Source organism: Microtus pennsylvanicus, chromosome 4 (genome assembly GCF_037038515.1).
Source record: "Microtus pennsylvanicus isolate mMicPen1 chromosome 4, mMicPen1.hap1, whole genome shotgun sequence".
Lineage (NCBI taxonomy): Eukaryota > Metazoa > Chordata > Mammalia > Rodentia > Cricetidae > Microtus > Microtus pennsylvanicus.
This window is the reverse complement of record NC_134582.1, coordinates 132,022,631-132,042,280: the sequence shown is the minus strand read 5'-3', so window position 1 is coordinate 132,042,280 and position 19,650 is coordinate 132,022,631.

The window sequence follows — 19,650 nt, the reverse complement described above, 5'->3', positions numbered from 1 at the left end:
AATCCTCTCTTCTTATATAGTAAGTCATTGCCTCAAAGAATATGTGGACTCATATGCATAAAGTCTCTATATGGAGAACTGTTAATAAATAACACTAAAAATGTGTTAAGTAGAGGCCCAAAGGGTTGTGGGCTTGCAAAGGAGGAAAAGATTAGTTTTTTCCTGGGCGATGCAGAAGGGCTTCATTGAGGAGAGGGGTTTTTGACATGCACGGTGAGAACGGAGCTTGAGGCTGGGGAGAGTTGGGGAAGAGCTTTCGGGAGGAGCTGATTATGCAACCAATCGAAACAAAGAATCAGAGCACGTAGGACACAAAGGGCACGTAGTGGGCCATGGACTGAGAGTTGTGTTAGGTTCTGTGACTGAGTGCCCAAGATTATCCAGTAAAAGGGAAGATTTATTTTGACTCGTGGCTTCAGGGGTTTTGACACATGGTTGGTTGATTTGTTGGTTTGGAACCTGTAGCTAGGCAGAACGTTGTGGCAGAGGGCATGGTAGAGCAAAGCTGCCCGCCTCCTGGTGCCTGGAAGTGACAGAGCTAGAGTTCCAATGCTCACCAGCTTCTCTCCTCTAGAGACCATCTCCTGAAACTCTCGCCACCTCTCAGTAATGCCACATGGCCTTTGCAGGGCATGTTTAAGATCCATCCATATCAAGAACAAAGGTAGTATCCTACGACTTTTACTGGGAAAATATAAATCTTTAGTCACTCACACAGTGAGAGCATCAACAGACCAAACCAAGGATTCTGTGTGCAGCTTGGTGAATAAATGAGTTTACTGGGGTTACTCATCAGAGCACGAATGACTCAAATGCAGCTCTGCCACTTGGAAGTCCCTTGGGAAATTATGACAGTCTTGGCATGAAGAGACCTACCTGCAGCATGAATGACTCGTCAATAGTTATTCCACTGAAGAGGCCACCTGGGCAACTTGGCAGCTAGGCTTCCTGTGAGTCCCATCCCCCAGTAACCTTGCTCCTACATCACGTTAGCAGGACTACATCACGTTAGCAGGAGAGGGGGCCTTGTGAGCATCTTCTGAAGACTCACGAGCCTCCACAAGGGGATGTTAGTAGCACCGATCTCATGAGGGTCACTTGTGGGCCAGCACACCTCCTCTGATTTCAGGACAACGACGGTGTTCTTTCTGGAGAATGATCTACGATAGCTGTGCTTTTGATTTTGAATGAGTGAATCTATTCAGTATGTAGCGAGCAAAAGTAAAAGGACAGATAGCTAGGAGCAGATGACAGCGAAACATCATCAACTCAGGCACTTAGAGCAGCCTGCAGGAACAGCTAGGGGAGGCCTGTTGAAGCAGTCTGCCCGAGTTCCAGATAGAGAGATTTCTGAGCAGCGGAGAGGTTTCTGCACAGACAAGCTTCCAACTTCTCTTTCCATTATAGGCACATTTAAATTGTGAGATAAAGAACAAGAACCTCAGTTGGAACTGGTTTACCTCCTAGCTGTTCTCAAGGGTGCAGTATTTTTAATGCTTTCTGTTCTCCTTCCCTGTTACAGGGTTGGCGGACCAGCCTGTGCTGGGACAAGGAGGTTCAAATAAACATGCTCAAATCTGAGACGAGAGTGTCTATCTTGTTCTCAGAATTATCAAGCACAAGCAGCACATAATGATTTGCCAATCAGTATGTCTTATATTACAAATGGTCATGAACAAGTCAGAGGAAATAGCACCTAAAAAAGGATATGTGGATTCTTGTCTCTCAAAGAGACATGGTAAACAGACCAAAACCATACCAGATCTTTGAACATGTGAGAATTCCATCTGTGCCTTGTGACAGAGACCACAGACATCAAAGACCAAAGGATTACCAATTAGAAGACCAGTTAGGAGGCTGCTTTGCTGATTTACCATAAATGAGAAGTCCTGAGGGCCCAAGTGGGGACAACATGAGTGAAGACTATAAAGATGGATGAGACATGGAAGCCAGCACTGAGGAAAGTTTCTGGGTTTGGTAACTGGAAAAAATGCAGAGGAGATAGAATACCTTGAAATAATCTTCTAGTTTATAGATGTTCAATAGGACTCTATCATCCGATCGAAAATGGGAATGAGTGATGGGGACATGGCTTGGTGGGTAAAGTGCTGGCCATGCAAATGTAAGGGCCTCCTCTCCTAAACCCATGTAAACTCTGCGTGTAGTTGTATGCCTTCAATCCTAGCATGCTCTGGAGGCAGAGACAGCATACTAGCCAAAACAGTGACCTTTGCGTTTACCAAGAACCCCTGCCTCAATATATAAGGTGGAGAGCTATTGAAAAAGACAGTCAATATCAACCTCTGGTCTCTACATGTACATGCTACATACACATGCTTCGTATACATATATACACATGCAAACCACACACACATACACACACACAAATGCAAAAAAGTAAAAGACATTGGATTCTCCTGAAGATACACAATAGTTCAATTTATTAGTCCATGTCAGCCCATCCTGTTTCTTTGACCTGGCAGCCATTAGTTATGTGACATTTTCTCAAACATAGCACATTTTGATTAGCTTGATCTTCAAACACATTCAGAACCAAGCATTGTAGGTGGAGTTTCTCTGTGTCCTGGCAGCCCCTCCCAAATAACCACTCAGAGACTTATTAATTATAGCTGCTCAGCCAATAGTTCAGGTTTGTTACTAGCTAACTCTTACATTTTAAATTAACCTGTATTTCTTATCTACTCATTGCCAATTGGCAGTATCTTCCTTCAACATGACATGTTCATCTGTATCTACTTGTGACTCCTGAGACTCTGCCCTTTTTCTTTCCAGCATCCTCTGTGTCTGACTGTTTCACCTGTATCTCCTGCCTAGCTACTGGCCAGTCAGCTCTATTATTAAACCAGTTAGATGGTACCTTGGCTAAGTCATATCTTCAAAGTGTACAAAAAGATCATTACATAACACAACATTTCATGTCTCCTCAGCAGAAAACATTCTGGGCTGAGTCATCATTAGGCCATAATTTTCTTTTTTTTTTTTAAAAAACAATCCTTTTGTATTTTACATATCAATCCCCGTTCCCTCTCCCTCTGCTCCTCCTGTTGTAATAGGCTGCTTGTTCGTTCCCGGCTGCCCAGTTAGTTTAGATCTGAAATAATCACACAGAAACTGTATTAATCAAATCACTGCTTGGCCCATTAGCTCTAGTTTCTTCCTGGCTAACTCTTATATTAATTTAACTCATTTCTATCAATCTGTATATTGCCATGTGGCTTTGGCTTTCTGGGTGAAATTCCCAGCCTCTGTCTTGGCAGCTCCATGGCTTCTCTCTGACTCCTCCTTCCTTTTTCCCAGCATTCTGTTTAGTTTTTCCTGCCTACTTCTATTCCCCTATAGCTCTGCTATAGGCTCAAAGCAGTTTTTATTCCTTAATGGTAGTCACAGCATACAGAGGGAAATCCCACATCACTCTTCCCACTCCCCTACCCCACCCTTTATCTACTCCTCAGAGAGGATGAGGCCTTCCATGGGGAGTCAACAAAGTCTGTCACATCACATTGAGGAAGGCCCACTGAGGCAAGACCAAGGCCCTCCTCCCTGTATTTAGGCTGAGCAACATATCTCTTTGTAAGGAATGGGTTTCAAAAAGTCAGTTCATAGGCCATCTTTTTCTTTTTTCTTATATCACTGTCAACGTCTCCATCTTTAGGGTCTGTCTTTCACAGCAGAGTAACCAAGTAATTGCATCTTTCTTCTCAAAACCTTGCAGTAATTCCTCAAGGCACAGAGTTCCAAAGAGGTGGCCTGCTGGGACCTCCCCAGTCAGCTGCCTCTCCTTCAATCACAATCACAAACTCCTTCCACCTCATTTCTATTTACTACTGTGCCCAGCTATATTGGTACCTACTCACTGTTCCCAGGAAATGCCAATCATAATTCTGCATCTCACTATTCCTGGGAAATGTCAATCATGATTCTGATCGGGACACTTGCGCTTGTTTGTGACTCCTCTGTGGTGATTTGAAAGAAACTAGTGCTCACAGAAAGTGTGGCCTTATTGGAGCAGATGTGATCTTGCTGGAGGAAGTGTGTCACTGGGGAGGTGGTCTTTGAGGTCTTGTTATATATGCTCAAGATACCTCCCAGTGTCTCAGACTATTTCCCCTTGCCTGCAAGTAAAATTGTAGGACACTGGGCTACTTCTTCAGCACATTGTCTGCCTGCATGCCACCATGCCATACCATGGTAACTATGGACTAAACTTGTGAAAACATAAGCTACTCCAATTAAATGTTTTTCCTCTATAAGAGTTGCCATGGTCATGGTGTCTCTTCACAGTAATAGAAACCCTAACTGAAGCATCCTCCTATTGGTTTTCTGCTTGGACTGGGGAGATAGCTCAATAGGTAAAGTGCTTGCCACAAAAGCATAAGAACCCACTTGACCTCCAGAACCTCTATAGCACCTAGGTAATCAGCGCTTGTCTGTAACTCCAGCACTAGGGTGACAGAGACTGAAGGCTCATTTGACTTTGCTGGATGGCTGGTCCAGGCAATTGGTGAGGTTCAGGTTCAGTGAGAGATCCTGCCTCAACATGAAGGTGGAGAGCAACTGATATGTATACCTGATGTCAACCTCAGGTGCACACACAGGAACACATACAGAGAGAAAGTCACTTTAGCAGAGAGGCCTTTCCTGATCGTCCTGGGAGGTAGCCAACCATGTCACTCCACTGTGTTTTACGTTCATTATACCCCAGCCAATTGTTTCTAGAACACTTGATGAAACACGTATTTATCCAGTTTGTTTCTGAAGGTCTGGAGTGAGAGGACTGGGGTAGGGGTGGGGCAGATTATGCACCCCCAGTAACCTGACAGAGACCAGGCTTTAGTTTCAGTACACTAAAATGGAATACAGCTAAACAGACAGTCTTCAGAAAAACCACAACTTAGGAGCAACCAATTAGCAGGAACCCCACAGCCTTCTGCTGGCTCAGCAAGCCCCCAAGACTCCTTTGCTGGTTCAGCAGGTGCCCTTCAGTCTCCTGATAACTAAAGGTAGCTTTCCCTACCCTGCTGCTGGAAGGTCACTAACCACTAGGACCTCCCACCAATCAGCCCCCAGACTGATCTTTCCTCCACCAATTAGCCCCAGATTAATCCCTCCTCCCTGGAATTTTCCTAACTCTGCTTAAAAGGAGCTTGTGACTTTCTTTGGGGGTTGCTAAGTGCCACCCCACATTGGAATTAATAAAATTAATTAAAACACTCTTGTTATTGTATATGTGGCTGTTGGTCTTTCCTTGGGGGGGCTTCTCTTGGATCCTAATATGGAGTACACACCAAAGGAGGGCAAACCTATTGATCTTTGCATTTTTCATTGATTGTCCCATCTTAACTATCAAGAATATCTAGAAATATAGTAAATATTGAGAACACACACAGGATACACAAATAAATGAGTTCTTGCACTTTTATTTTGATGTAGTTTCTGGGGATTGAACCCAGAGCCACCCACATCCTGAGCAAATGCTCTATCACTGTCCCGCATCCCCAGCTCAGAGTGCATAGGTTCACTCAGCAGAAGGTTGCACTCTGGAAGTGTGTGCCAGAAGCTCCCCTGTTCATGTTGACAGCCTTTGATATATAGAGTGGAATGATTACTATGAATTTCCAGAAAATCATTTATAAATCTTAACTGGCAAAAACAAACAAACAAAACCAAGCAACTAAAATAAAGAAGCCCAAAGCCCAGCTGCTGCGGTGCTCTAGTGATACGGCCCTTGGCCTTGTTCTCAAACTTGGAGGTGTTAGGTAAGCAAACGGTCATGGTTTTCTATTTTTAAAACATGAGCTTAAACTGCAGAATTCACTTAAATAACTGCATAATAACTGTATTAATCACAGATTCCACTCCGTGCAGGAGTGTGCCAGAGTGCAAGACTGTGTCTGTTCACAAAAAGTTTCTAGTCTATGATAGAAATAAAAAGGAAGGAAGCAGCAAGGAAGGAAACTTTGGAGATCATTAAATTAGTAAAATGTTTGTCGTGCACACATGGAGTCCTGAGCTTGTATCCCCTGCACCAAAGTAAAAAGTTGTAAGTGACAGTATTTAACTATAATCCTAGAACCAGGAAAGCAGATTCCAGGGCTTGCTGGACAGCTGGTTGGGCAAAATCTATAATTCAGGTTCAGTGAAAGAACTTAGCTAAAAAAAAAATAAGGTGAAAAGCAGTAGAAGAAAAAACATGACAAGGACCTCTGACCTATACATGTATGTACACACATACTTACATACATAATGTATACATACAGAGATCTGTACACACACACGAGAGAGAGAGAGAGAGAGAGAGAGAGAGAGAGAGAGAGAGAGAGAGAGAGAGAGAGAATAGAGTGAATTAAAATTGATCCTTGCAAGTGCTTGGTTGAGTCTGCCTTTGGAACATGAGAAGGAGACTCTAACCCGGAAGGAGCCTGTAGAGAAGGCCAGGCTGAAACTGAGTCGTGAAGGATTATGGGGCTCTTACCTAGATGTCGGATGTTCTGGCAAACTGTAGCCTGAACAAATCTGACATTTCTGAATGAGTGTGATGTAGAAAAATACAGTGGTTTTAATCTATGAGTCCCTTTATAATTCATATACTAGAAACTAGAGAGCCCTCTTTAGACCTTTGGGACCTTTGGTAGGAGCTAAGGCTGGAAGAATTCTGCCCCCAGGTATGGGAGTAATGTCTGTATAACGACCCACAGAAAAGACTAACCTGGGCTCATAGCAGCTCACAGAGCCTGGACCAATAGCTAGGGAGCATGCGTGGGGCCGACTTAGGCCCTTTGCCTTGTGTGACAGCTGCATAGCTTGATCTATTTATGGGACTCCTAGCAGAGGGATCAGGGCCTGTCCCTAATGCTTGAGTTGTCTTTTGCGAACCTAGTCTCCATACTGGTTTACTGTGCCCAGCCTTAATACAAAGGGAGGAGCTTAGTCCTATCTCAAGTCGATATGCCATGCGTTGTGGACACCCATGGGAGGACTGCCCCTTTCTGAACAGAAACAGGAGAGGGGTGGGGGAGGGCAGAGGGGAAGTGGGGAAAGGGAACAGAAGGAAAGGAATGAGGAGAAACTGCAGTCATGATGTAAAATAAATGAAAATTTTAATTAATAAAAAGATAGGAAAAGAAAGAGCATGAGGCACAAAGTTGTCCTCCTGGCCTTCCTTAGCTCTTCTGCTCTATATGAAGATGCTCCAGGATGGCTCTATCTTGGAAACAAAGCACAAGCCTTCACCATGAACTCGGTCTGCCAGCATCTTCTACTGGACTTCCCAGTCTCCATGACTGTAAGAAATAAACACTATTGTCCATAAATTATCAGTCTAAGGCATTTTGTGATAACAGCAGGAATGGACTGAGATCGTAAGCTGAGACACATGGAATTTTCTCTCAAGCGATGAGAGTGGAAACACGAGAATGCACAGGTAGAGACCCGAGACAGTGAGAGGCCATTATGAGAAGAGGTGCCATGGCTGAACACGACCCATTCTGATCAGAGAAATGCAATGTACATATGCTGCCATTTAAAGTTAAATTCACTTCAGGAGAAGTTCATTGTTTTTTCTTAAAAGGCTCTACAGAATTGTGAGTTTTATTTAAAAATGAACTTTTCCTATGATCACACATAAATTTTCATTAAGTTCATTAGATTTGTGAGTAAATTATAGGCTAAAATCAGCATGTTTTTGTTTTATTTGTGGTAAATTCATGGTTTGTGGTCTTTGAAGAGTTTAAAAATTATTTTTCTGAGCCAGGCATGATGCTACATACCTGTAATCACAGCTAAGGAGGCTCATGAAATCCAGGTCAGTCTGGGATGTAAATGAGATTCTATCTAATTTTTTTTTGTTCAAAGATTCATATTTCTGCAGGGCTAGAAAGAAAACTCTCTTGGTACAGTGCCTGTGTGCAAGCATGAGTTTGGGCATAGGGGAAGAGACTTGTAAAGCCAGTGCTGGGGACTGGAAAATAGGCAGAATCCTGAGCCAGCCAGCCTTGATTAGTTGAGTTCCAGACCAATAAAAGACTCTATTTCACAAAACCAAACCAAACCAAAACAAACAAATATACAAAAACTGATACACAGTGCCTGAGGAATGGTACCCAAGATCATCCTCTGCCTTCACATATATGCACACACATATGCACTCACATTTCCTACACATGTGCATCCACTCCCACACATACATACACAAAATAATTTACCATATAGACCACTTATCTCTGATTTAACTTAAATCACTGTGTCAGCTCCAGAGAGCTCTCCATACTGAAGAGCAAGAAGCCTTGCAAGAATCCTTGCATTACAGTCACAGAACATCTAGAGAACATCATCTCATCTAATCATGGGCTGTAGTAATATGGGCGGCGGGGCTGCGTCCCCAACACCCCAGCCGCCTGCCCGGCTAGCTTTACCCGAAATAATTACACGGACACTGTATTCTTTTAAACACTGCTTTGGCCCTTTAGCTCTGGCCCTTACTGGCTAATTCTGATATACCGATCAACCCATCTCTAATAATCTGTGAGCACCGGTCTTACCGGGAAGATTCTAGGTTGGAGCTTCATCGCGTGCGTCTGCCCGGGAGCGGGGCATGGTGTCTCCGCTGAGGCGTCTGCTCCAGAGAGGAGAGCTGTCGAGTCTGCTCACTTCCTCTTCCTCCCGGCATTCTGTTCTGTTTACTCCACCTACCTACGTCCTAACCAATAAAATGGGCCGAGGCAGTTCCTTTATTAGCCAATGACCTTCCTCCATCAATGGGCCATGACTGCTAAAAAGCTGTGTGGAGTACTCAAGATCAGCCTGAAACACAGCCTTGATTGTCAGTGATTTCTTGGGTGGTTATCAGAAAACCAGCCTTGATATATGTGTCCTCTCTCTAAATAACCCCTGCTGAGGACCATAAGTTCTGATAACTCACTCTTGCAGCAGTAGCAAGAAATCTGACAACTCTTCTTGGTTGTTTCTCTGAAATGTTTGAGCTTCAACAATCTTCTGGGTGAATTTTTGTTATCCACCTTGTTTTTTTTGTTGTTGTTGTTCCTGTCTGTTCCGCATAAGACAAAATAAATTGTGGCATATGAGTGTTTCTCTGAGCCCTCAGATCTCTAACTCCCCCTTTCTTGGATTGATCTTTGAGCCATAGAGAACTCACATACGCCTTCCAGACACCCACTTGACATGATTGGCTGTAGTCGATCAATAATTCTTCTTTTCTATAATATGGGGTAGGACATTTCTAAGTGCTTATATTGGTATTACAACATGAAAAGATTATGATGTTTTTTTTTTAGATAAAATATAAAATCTATTCAAGGCCAGCCTGCTCTACAAAGCAAGTTCCAAGACAGCCAAGGTTGTTACACAGAGAAACCCTGTCTTAAAAATATGTCTGTCTGTCTGTCTGTTTATCTATGTAAAATCTAAGTATAAATAAGGAGGGGACAGACAAGCAGTCATAAGACTTTAAACGTTGAAAGAAATACCACAGTCTGGGTTACCTGCATAGAAACAGAAATTTGGAAATTTTCCAATAAATTTCTACTTTGTTGCCTTCTAATTCCTTGTTAAAGATGATTTGAAATCCTCAATAATTTATCATGGGATAGTAGACAATGAAGGTTTATCTAAGCAATACACCCAGAAACTTACCAGTGAACATAAAGTTAAAATGATTGGGTGTGTTATTCAACTCCAAACAGATTCAGGAATCTAAGGCTCCTTCTGCTTTAGGAATGTGCCATCTTTAACATTTGAGTTCCAAGGGATTGACAAGAATGTAGGTGATTAGCAGACACACTTAGTATATCTGTGATAGCATTACCAGAGAGCATTTACTAAGGAGAGAAGTCCACCATAAGAATGTAGGTGATTAGCGGACACACTTAGTATATCTGTGATAGCATTACCAGAGAGCATTTACTAAGGAGAGAAGTCCACCATAAGAATGTAGGTGATTAGCAGACACACTTAGTATATCTGTGATAGCATCACCAGAGAACATTTACTAAGGAGAGAAGTCCACCATAAGAGCAAGTCACAGCATTCATATGGTCCTGGATGGAACAAAAGGAAAAAAAAAGGAAAAAGAATATTGAACAGGCATTCTCTCTCTGCTTACTGGACCCACGATGTGAGTTGTTCTGTTTTGTTCTGCCATGTCTCCTATCTTCCCCATCACTATGGGCAGAAACTTCTGAATTGTGAGCAAAGATGAGTCTTGCCATACGCATGCTGTTTTGTTATTGTATTTTGTCATAGTGATAAAAACTAACACAGAAAACTGGTAGCAGTAAGGTGGAGTTGTTATTGTAATGACCAAACCATGTGGTTCAGAAGCCTTTTAACTGAATGGTGGGAGGAAATTGAAAAGAATCTGGAGATGTAGATTAGAGAAATCTATAATGCTTCAAACAGAATTTAATCAAGTTCTGTGATCTCACAAGAGCAGAATGTCTGTAGGAATGTAGATAGTATAGACTATCTCTCTCAGTGTCAGATCAATAAAGACCGATCAGAAATTGGATTAAAGGTCATTTGTCTTGAATTGTTGCAAATAACTTGTATACTTTTTGTCCATGCTCTAAATCGTAGAGGATGGAGTTTAAAGTCAACAAACTAAGTAGTAGTGAAAAGTTTAAAGTCAGCCCAACATTCAGACTCTGTTTTTGTTATTGCTGGTTGTTATTAGCCAAGTTTACAGTGTGATTATGATAAGAAATCAGAATTGTAAAAGATTTTTAACAACGTAGTTTGCCTAAAAAAGAAGTGCATGTAAAGGTTTGGCCAACAAAATGTATCTGATGAAGAGATTTGGGTCATTAAAAAGAAGCCAATAAATCTGGATAGGGTCACATACACCTTTAATCCCAGTACTCTGAAGGCAGTGGCAGGCGGAGCTCAGAGTTTGAGGTCAGACTGGTCTACATATCAAGTTTCATGCCTGCCGTGTCTAGACAGTGAGACTTTGTCTCAAACTAATAATAAAACAAACACTGGAACATTGGGCATCTTGGGAATTGACTGGACACTATAGTAGGTTAGTGTGGGACTATGGTCTGTATTTCTGTGTGAGTTCTTTGGGACTTAACGATTGTGGGAACCGGGCAGGACAGAAAACCTCCGACAATAGTAGGTATAAGAGCATGAATATCTTAGATCATTTGGAAGATGTTGCTTTGCAAAGAGGACTGTAGGGCTTCCTTCTCATTTTGTCCCATCCATCTAAGGAGATTTCCCCTACATTCACCCAAATAGATATTCAGAAGTCACTATAGTCACAGTCGAAGGGAGCCCAGTTCTGCTCCAGCTGGCAGCAATTCTTGGAATTTTCCTCTTGATGCTTGTCTTAGTTACTTCTCTATTGTTGTAATAAGAATCTAATGGCCAAACAACTTACAGAAGAAATAGTGTGAGGCTCACAATTACAGAGGATTAGAGCTCAAGATCATGGCAGGGAAGACTGCAGCAGGCATAAGCAAGGTGCTAGAGCAATAGCTTAGAACTTACATTTTTACCCATAAGCACAAGACAGACACACATGAGAGAGAGAGAGAGAGAGAGAGAGAGAGAGAGAGAGAGAGAGAGAGAGAGAGAGAGGACCTCAAAACCTGAGCCCAGTGTCAGACCTCCTCTAACAAAGTCAAATGTCCTATTCCTTCTCAAGCAGTTCTACCAACTGGGGACTAATAATTCAAATATATGAACCTTTGGGGGCCCATCCCATTTAAACACCACAGTGCTGACCTTACAGGTATACAAAATGCAAGAGTCACATTGTTATGGAGGCTTCCATACAGATTTCAAAGGAAGGCCTATGAGGCCAGAAAATACGTGTCAAGGTTGCAACTTCTGAAGGAATTTCTTCAGAGGGTGAGGCATAAAGTTGCAAGCTGAAGCTAAAGATGCAATGGAGACCCCAGTTCTTTTTTTTATTTTTTAAATTTATTTATTTATTAAAGAATTCGGCCTCCTCCCCGCCACCGCCTCCCATTTCCCTCCCCCTCCCCCGATCAAGTCCCCCTCCCTCATCAGCCCGAAGAGCAATCAGGGTTCCCTGACCTGTGGGAAGTCCCAGGACCACCCACCTCCATCCAGGTCTAGTAAGGTGAGCATCCAAACTGCCTAGGCTCCCACAAAGCCAGTACGTGCAATAGGATCAAAAACCCATTGCCATTGTTCTTGAGTTCTCAGTATTCCTCATTGTCCGCTATGTTCAGCAAGTCGGGTTTTATCCCATGCTTTTTCAGACCCAGGCCAGCTGGCCTTGGTGAGTTCCTGATAGAACATCCCCATTGTCTCAGTGTGTGGGTGCACCCCTCGGGGTCCTGAGTTCCTTGCTCGTGCTCTCTTTCCTTCTGCTCCTGATTTGGACCTTGAGATTTCAGTCCAGTGCTCCAATGTGGGTCTCTGTCTCTGTCTCCTTTCATCTCCTGATGAAGGTTAATATTCAGGAGGATGCCTATATGTTTTTCTTTGGGTTCATCTTCTTATTTAGCTTCTCTAGGATGGCGAATTATAGGCTCAATGTCCTTTATTTATGGCTAGAAACAAATTTGAGTGAGTACATCCCATGTTCCTCTTTTTGGGTCTGGCTTACCTCACTCAGGATAGTGTTGAAATAAGAGTGGCGGGCTGCGTCCCGGCACCCGGCCGCCCCCAAGGCTAGCTTTACCTGAAATAATTACACGGAAACTGTATTCTTTTAAACACCGCTTGGCCCATTTCTATCTAGCCTCTTCTAGGCTAGCTCTCGCACCTGGACTAGCCCATTTCTAATAATCTGCTGTAGCCCACGAGCTGGCTTACCAGGAATGATCTTAACCTGCGTCTGTCTGGAGTGGGAGAATCATGGCGACTCCTGACTCAGCTTCTTTCTCCCAGCATTCTGTTCTGTTTACTCCTCCCACCTATGTTTTAACCTATGAGGGCCAGCCAAGCAGTTTCTTTATTACTTAACCAATGAAATCAACAGATTGATATATGACACTCCCACATCAGGATAGCGTTTTCTATTTCCATCCATTTGCATGCAAAATTCAAGAAGTCCTTGTTTTTACTGCTGAGTAGTACTCTAATATGTATATATTCCATACTTTCTTCATCCATTCTTCCATTGAAGGGCATCTAGGTTGTTTCCAGGTTCTGGCTATTACAAACAATGCTGCTATGAACATAGTTGAGCATATACTTTTGTTGTATGATAAGGCCTTTCTTGGGAATATTCCCAAGCGTGGTATTGCTGGGTCCAGGGGTAGGTTGCTCCTGAATTTCCTGAGAAACCGCCACACTGCTTTCCAGAGTGGTTGCACAAGTTTGCATTCCCACCAGCAATGGATGAGTGTACCCCTTTCTCCACAACCTCTCCAGCAAAGGCTATCATTGGTGTTTTTTATTTTAGCCATTCTGATAGGTGTAAGATGGTATCTTAAAGTTGTCTTGATTTGCATTTCCCTGATCGCTAAGGAAGTTGAGCATGACCTTAAGTGTCTTTTGGCCATTTAAACTTATTCTGTTGAGAATTCTCTGTTCAGCTCAGTGCCCCATTTTATAATTGGGTTGATTAGCCTTTTACAGTCTAATTTCTTGAGTTCTTTATATATTTTGGAGATCAGACCTTTTTCAGTTGCGGGGTTGGTGAAGATCTGATGGAGGAAGGTCATTGGTTAAATAAAAAGAAACTGCTTGGTCCTCATTGGTTAGAAGATAGGTGGGAGGAGTAAACAGAACAGATCGCTGGGAGGAAGAGGAAGTGAGCTCAGACTCCATAGCTCTCCTCTCGGGAGCAGACGCCTCAGAGAGACGCCATGCTCCCTGCTCCTGGGAAGACTCACGCAATGAAGCAAGCCGCCAGGTCAGACATGCTGAATCTTTCCTGGTAAGACCGGTGCTACAGTTTATTAGAGATGGGTTGATTGGGATATCAGAATTAGCCAGTAAGGGCTAGAGCTAATGGGCCAAGCAGTGATTAAAACAATACAGTTTCCGTGTAATTATTTTGGGGCATAAGCTAAAGCTAGCCATGTGGGCGGCCGGGTGCCAGGGACGCAGCCCCGCCGCTCCTATTTCAACAAAGATCTTCTCCCAGTCAGTCGGTTGCCTTTTTGTCTTAGTGAGTGTCCTTTGCTTTACAGAAACTTCTCAGTCTCAGGAGGTCCCATTTATTCAATGAGGCCCTTAATGTCTGTGCTGCTGGGGTTATACGTAGGAAGTGGTCTCCTGTGCCCACGTGTTGTAGAGTACTTCCCACTTTCTCTTCTATCAGGTTCAGTGTGTTCAGACTGATATTGAGGTCTTTAATCACCCCCCCGCCCCAGTTCTATGGCCCCATCTTTCCTTTGTTGAAATAGGAGTTTGCCCTGCGTATCAGAGGAGAATTTGAACTTGCATGTTGGAACAATGTTGAAATTATTAATATTACAGAAAGTCTTAGAGAGGGACTGGATGGATTTGCATTGTGAGATGCTTGTGAACCTTTTGGGGGCTGAGGTGGAATGCTATAGCTATGATATTTGATCTTCATTGACAACCTAATTGGCTTGAGAAGCACCTCAACTGATAAAGCCCACCTGTGACATTTACAGAGAACATTAACTAAGGTGGGGAGGACCCATGCCGAATGTATACAGCATCATTCATCATACTCTGCGGACCACTCCAATATAAGTAGAAAATGGAAAGAAAAGGAGAGAGTCAGCCAGGGAAGAGATTTGCTGTTTCTGTTTCCTGCTTGCCATGATGTGAGATGCTCCACAGACCACACCATGGCCTCTCTACCAGAATGGATTAAAATCTTTTAAACCTTTGAAACACTGGACCCAAATCAACTTTGTCTGCCTAAAGTTGGCATGTTCAGATATGTTTGTCACAGCAAATAAAATATGAATAGCTCATGTGCCTGTTCGTATCAAGCTACAACATCAGAAGAGACATACAAATCTGCATGTGGAAATTTTTTTATTGGCCCAGTGTGGAAGTAGCATTCAAAGGTGTTCCATTGGAGAAAAAAAAAACTTAGTAACAGAGGCAAACAGATAGAAAGGATGCTGATGTCCAGGAGGAACCTTCTTAGGAACACTAGACATAACACTGATTTACTTTGGCTGGGACGTGTTTGCTTAGAGCCTGCTCTCTGTTAGTGCCTTATAAAAGTGCCCATTATTTTTATTTTAAGTGAAATGCTAAAAAATTAAAACTTGAATAAAGAAGCATAATTGCATTCTATAATTTTATGTTTGTGAAAAAATAATCTTTTACTTAAGAAATATAATACAAAACAAACAAACAGAAACCAATGTAGCATGAGGCTGGGTTGATGACTTAGAACTTATTGGATAAAGTACTTGCTGAGCAAGTATAAGGACCTGAGTTCAGATTCCCAGAACTCACACCAGATCTGTGTGGATGTAGCGGTCACTTGTCATCCTCGTCCTTAGGAGTTGGGGACAAAGGACACCTTTGGCAACCTGGCATTGCTAGCCTACCCGGAATCAGTGTGTTCCAGATATAGCAAGAGACCTTTCCTCAATAGATAAGTTAGAGATGGGTCAAGATAGGACACCTGGGCCTCAACACACACATCTGAACAAATGCATGCCACTATACATGCAAACATGCACACCACACACATACATATGTGAAAACTGACAACATTTTCAAATATCTATATAGTAATTCAAACTATTTGAAATAGATGTATCTCTGTCCATAGCACCAACATCAATATATATATATATATATATATATATATTGACTTTTGTACTAATTTAACTCCAGATATTTTTGTCCTATATCTGTGAGATACTTCAGTGAGAAACTTCTGAGATAGTTTTTACTCTAGTAAGTTGGTTTCTTATGGTTACACTTTTGAATTATTGTATAAATATTTCTTAAGCAAGTGCATTTTAGTAGATAGTTTTTTTCCTATTAATTATCTCCTTAGACTTGATATTGACCAATTATATTACTGTATTCAATAGTATGAATATTTTAACAATCTCTCATATACTTTTTCTTCTAGAAGCTTATAGAAATTTCTGCTGGTATTAAATTTACTCTTTCATCCAAGTCTCACCATCATTATATTTCCTTCAGTTATTTTATTAAGTGCAAAATGATACTTAGAGTTGTCTTAACCTGATTACTAAAATGAGTATCTGTTTTCATTATTTGTGGCCCTGGTATTTTTCTTATATCTCTTGAAAGAATTGTTTAACCAATAAAGGGATTGATCATTTGTCTATTGTGTTGGCTGCAATTTATCTTCCTTTCTCTTATTTCCTAAGTGCAGGGCTTTTCAGATACCCTCCCTCTCAGACACAGGAGTTTTGGTGGACACACACTGTCTATATTTTTTGTTGTAATGTTTCCCATGTAATTTGAAAGCATAGAACTTTATCAGCCATAGGATCTATGTGTGGCTTTGTACTTCATCCTTCTGGCATTTGTATCAATTTCCCATAGCAGATAGGTAGGAACACATCCCAGAAACGAGGCGAAGATGAAAGGAAGGCAGCCAGACAATCTTCTGAACCCAGTTCTCTTCCTCAGATAATTAGAGTCTCTCTAAGAAAAGGCAAGCATGTGCCTGTGTGTCTGAATGGAGTGAATATAGATGAAAAGAAGAAAATAGTGAGAAATTGTGGGGGATTGGGATAGAGCTGATAATCTGGTAAATGAAAGTAAATCATGAGTAGGGCACAATTTCATCTATGGCTGGGCAGAGTTCGTTGACTTTAGAGAGAATGGTTGAGGAAATAGAAGCCCAGAGCAATACATACATAAATAAGTAAATATAGTTTCAGCAGAGCAGACTTCCCCATCACAAGGTTGAATGAGACCATAATAAGTCATTGTGAATCTCCCATGATTTGGAGAACTGGTTCATTTTCAAGTTTACTTTGATTGCTTCGGTCAGTTCTGGTTTTGGTCTGGTCTTCTAGACATCTAGGATCTGAGCTCAGTGCAAAACAGTGGCCTCCCCCAGATTGACCAAATGATTCCACACATCTGTTGAATTCATGAATTCTGAAGTTCTAAACTGCCAGTCTTGAAAGATAACTCTGTCTTTGCTTATTAACGTTTTCTTCGAACAAGATTGCGAAATGAGTCATTATTGACAAGGAACTAAATTCAGATTCTTGGATTTTATTTTCCCTAGAAAGAATCAAGCAAGCTGCCAAGAAAGGACGCAAAGCTAAGAAGGTGTAAAACACCACCAAGAGGGTAGTGGTGTTGTATTTAATAAATTGACTTTGTTTTTCAGAAAGACATAAGAAAATGATTTTTTAAGTAATGCTGAAGGAATTATAGAAAGAATTTATATTTTCTCACACCGAAAGACAAAAAACACTTCAAGAGCAAGGAGCATAATTCAGCTATGATAATGCACTAAAAGGCCATACAGCTGCCTGAGGCTTATTTGAATTCCTAATGAAGGTAATTCAGAAGTAAAGTGGGTAGCTTTGATGTGCCCAGTGTGCTCATTCCTAAGCCTCATCAGATTCCTTGATCATATAAAAGTTATTGACAGTGTCCAGAAGCTGGACAGTGTCCAGAGTCTAGTACAACCCAGGGAAGGAATGTCTTCCGTATAGTGAATATATAGACGCCAGGCACAAACAAATCTTCGTCTATTTATGGCGGTGCGTGGTCAGGTCTTGCCTCCTGCCAAAGCTTTTCTGGGAAGCTGTACTGAGAAAATGATTTGCTGGCCTAGCTTCTGACTTGACTTCATTCCTCTTGATAGAGGATTACATTACGATTTCCTTAATGACAGGGACAGCTTGTATGGCTGGCAGTCATTTGAATGGAGAAATGGATTTTAATGAACTATGGTTGCTTTGGCTCAGTTGGAAATTAAAGAGCCATAGGCCAAATGAGCAGCTGCAGTCTGAGCACAGGCGTCGGCTGTGTCACTGAAAGGGGTAGATGACAGCTTCTGTGTTAAGATCATGCTCTGAAAACCACATTGCTTGCAACATTACACTTTTGACTTCCATTGCTTTCTCCCTCAAGTACTGAAAGACTTCTAGAAGGTAGTGTCATAAACCTCGGGTGACAAGCCACTGAAAGCCACAGGCTAATGCCAGCTAGCAGTTTGTAGCTATCTTGTGATTTATAGTACACCGTCTTAGTTTTCTCTTTATGATGAACAAATTCAATATGTCATAAATAGTATTTGTTTAACATCTAAAGATGTAGATGTGTAGGCAGCACAGATAAGGTCATATAAATAACAAGAATATTGGCGTGATAGCTCTTAACCCTTAATTTAATAAATGTATGCAGTGTCCCGTTTCCACTTACCTCATAAACATTACTTCATGCATTATGAAAGGACTTTTTATGAGACATTATGCAAATTGAAGCAATTAGTATTAATTTTGTTCATTCTTAATTTATTACTCCCTAGAGAATGTGTATGTACCATTTTCCCAGAAGACTATTTGTTGATGGTGTGATTTAAATGTATTCCTATCCACTCATCATTTTGATAGATGGTTTAGATGAATATATAGGTTAGTCTGTCTCAAAGCCATGTAACAAGTTTGCAATAGAAAATAGAAAATCTATTGCCTGTTTATAATGCATCATATTCCTAAAGGCTGGGATGAAACAAAAGAAAATGAACATCTAAGGGCAGCGGGCTGTCCTGAAGTGACAGTTTGCATGTGATCTTTTTATTAAGGTTTATTTATTTCCTTTTTATGGATATGAATTTTGCATGCATGTGTGATTGGTTACCATGAAGGCTGGGAGTGGCTGAAAGATGCTACAGAACTGGAGTTGTAAGCTTCCACGTGGGTGGTGAGACCCGAATCCCAGTCCCCTGGACGAGCAGCAAATGCTCTTAATCATTAAGCCATGTACCCAGCCCCTCACATGCAGTTCTTCATGATAAAATGTAAGAATGTTGTGATTCTCAGTCTTTCCTCCTAGGAAATGTGAGAGTCTTGGGCTCATCATGAAGGTCAGTTGCCCAGTTTTCTGGTGGAAATTCTGAAGGCAGGATAGGGTTCAGGAGTGGCTCCCCTTTCCAGTCTTCCTCCTTCAGGGCTGTGTGAGGGTCGTTGCGTTCGTAAGCCTTACACATTGTGGGTGCACACTGTGTCAGACTCCTCAGTTAGTCAATGTAAGTCAAGCTTCCAGCCTTGAGTCTGTAGTGTTTTAAAACTAGGCACAGGGGCTGGCGAGATGGCTCAGCAGTTAAGAGAACCAACTGTTTTTCCAGAGAACCCAGGGTCAATTCCCAGCACCGCATGGCAGCTAAGAACTGTTTGTAACTCCAAAATCTGACACCCTCACACAGACATACATGCTAAAATATACCAATGCACATAAAATAAAAATAAATAATAATTATTATTATTTTAAAAAGAAGGGCTAGAGAGATGGCACAGTGGTTAAAAGCACTGACTGCTCTTCAAGAGGTCCTGAGTTCAATTCCCAGCAACCACATGGTGGCTCACAACAATCTGTAATGGGATCTGATGCCCTCTTCTGGCTTGCAGGCACACATGCAGACAGACCACGCATACCTAAAAATAAATAAATAAATAAATAAATAAAAACATGAATAAATAAAATTGAAAAAAAAACTAGACACAGAGGGAAAAGCATTTCCTAGAATCT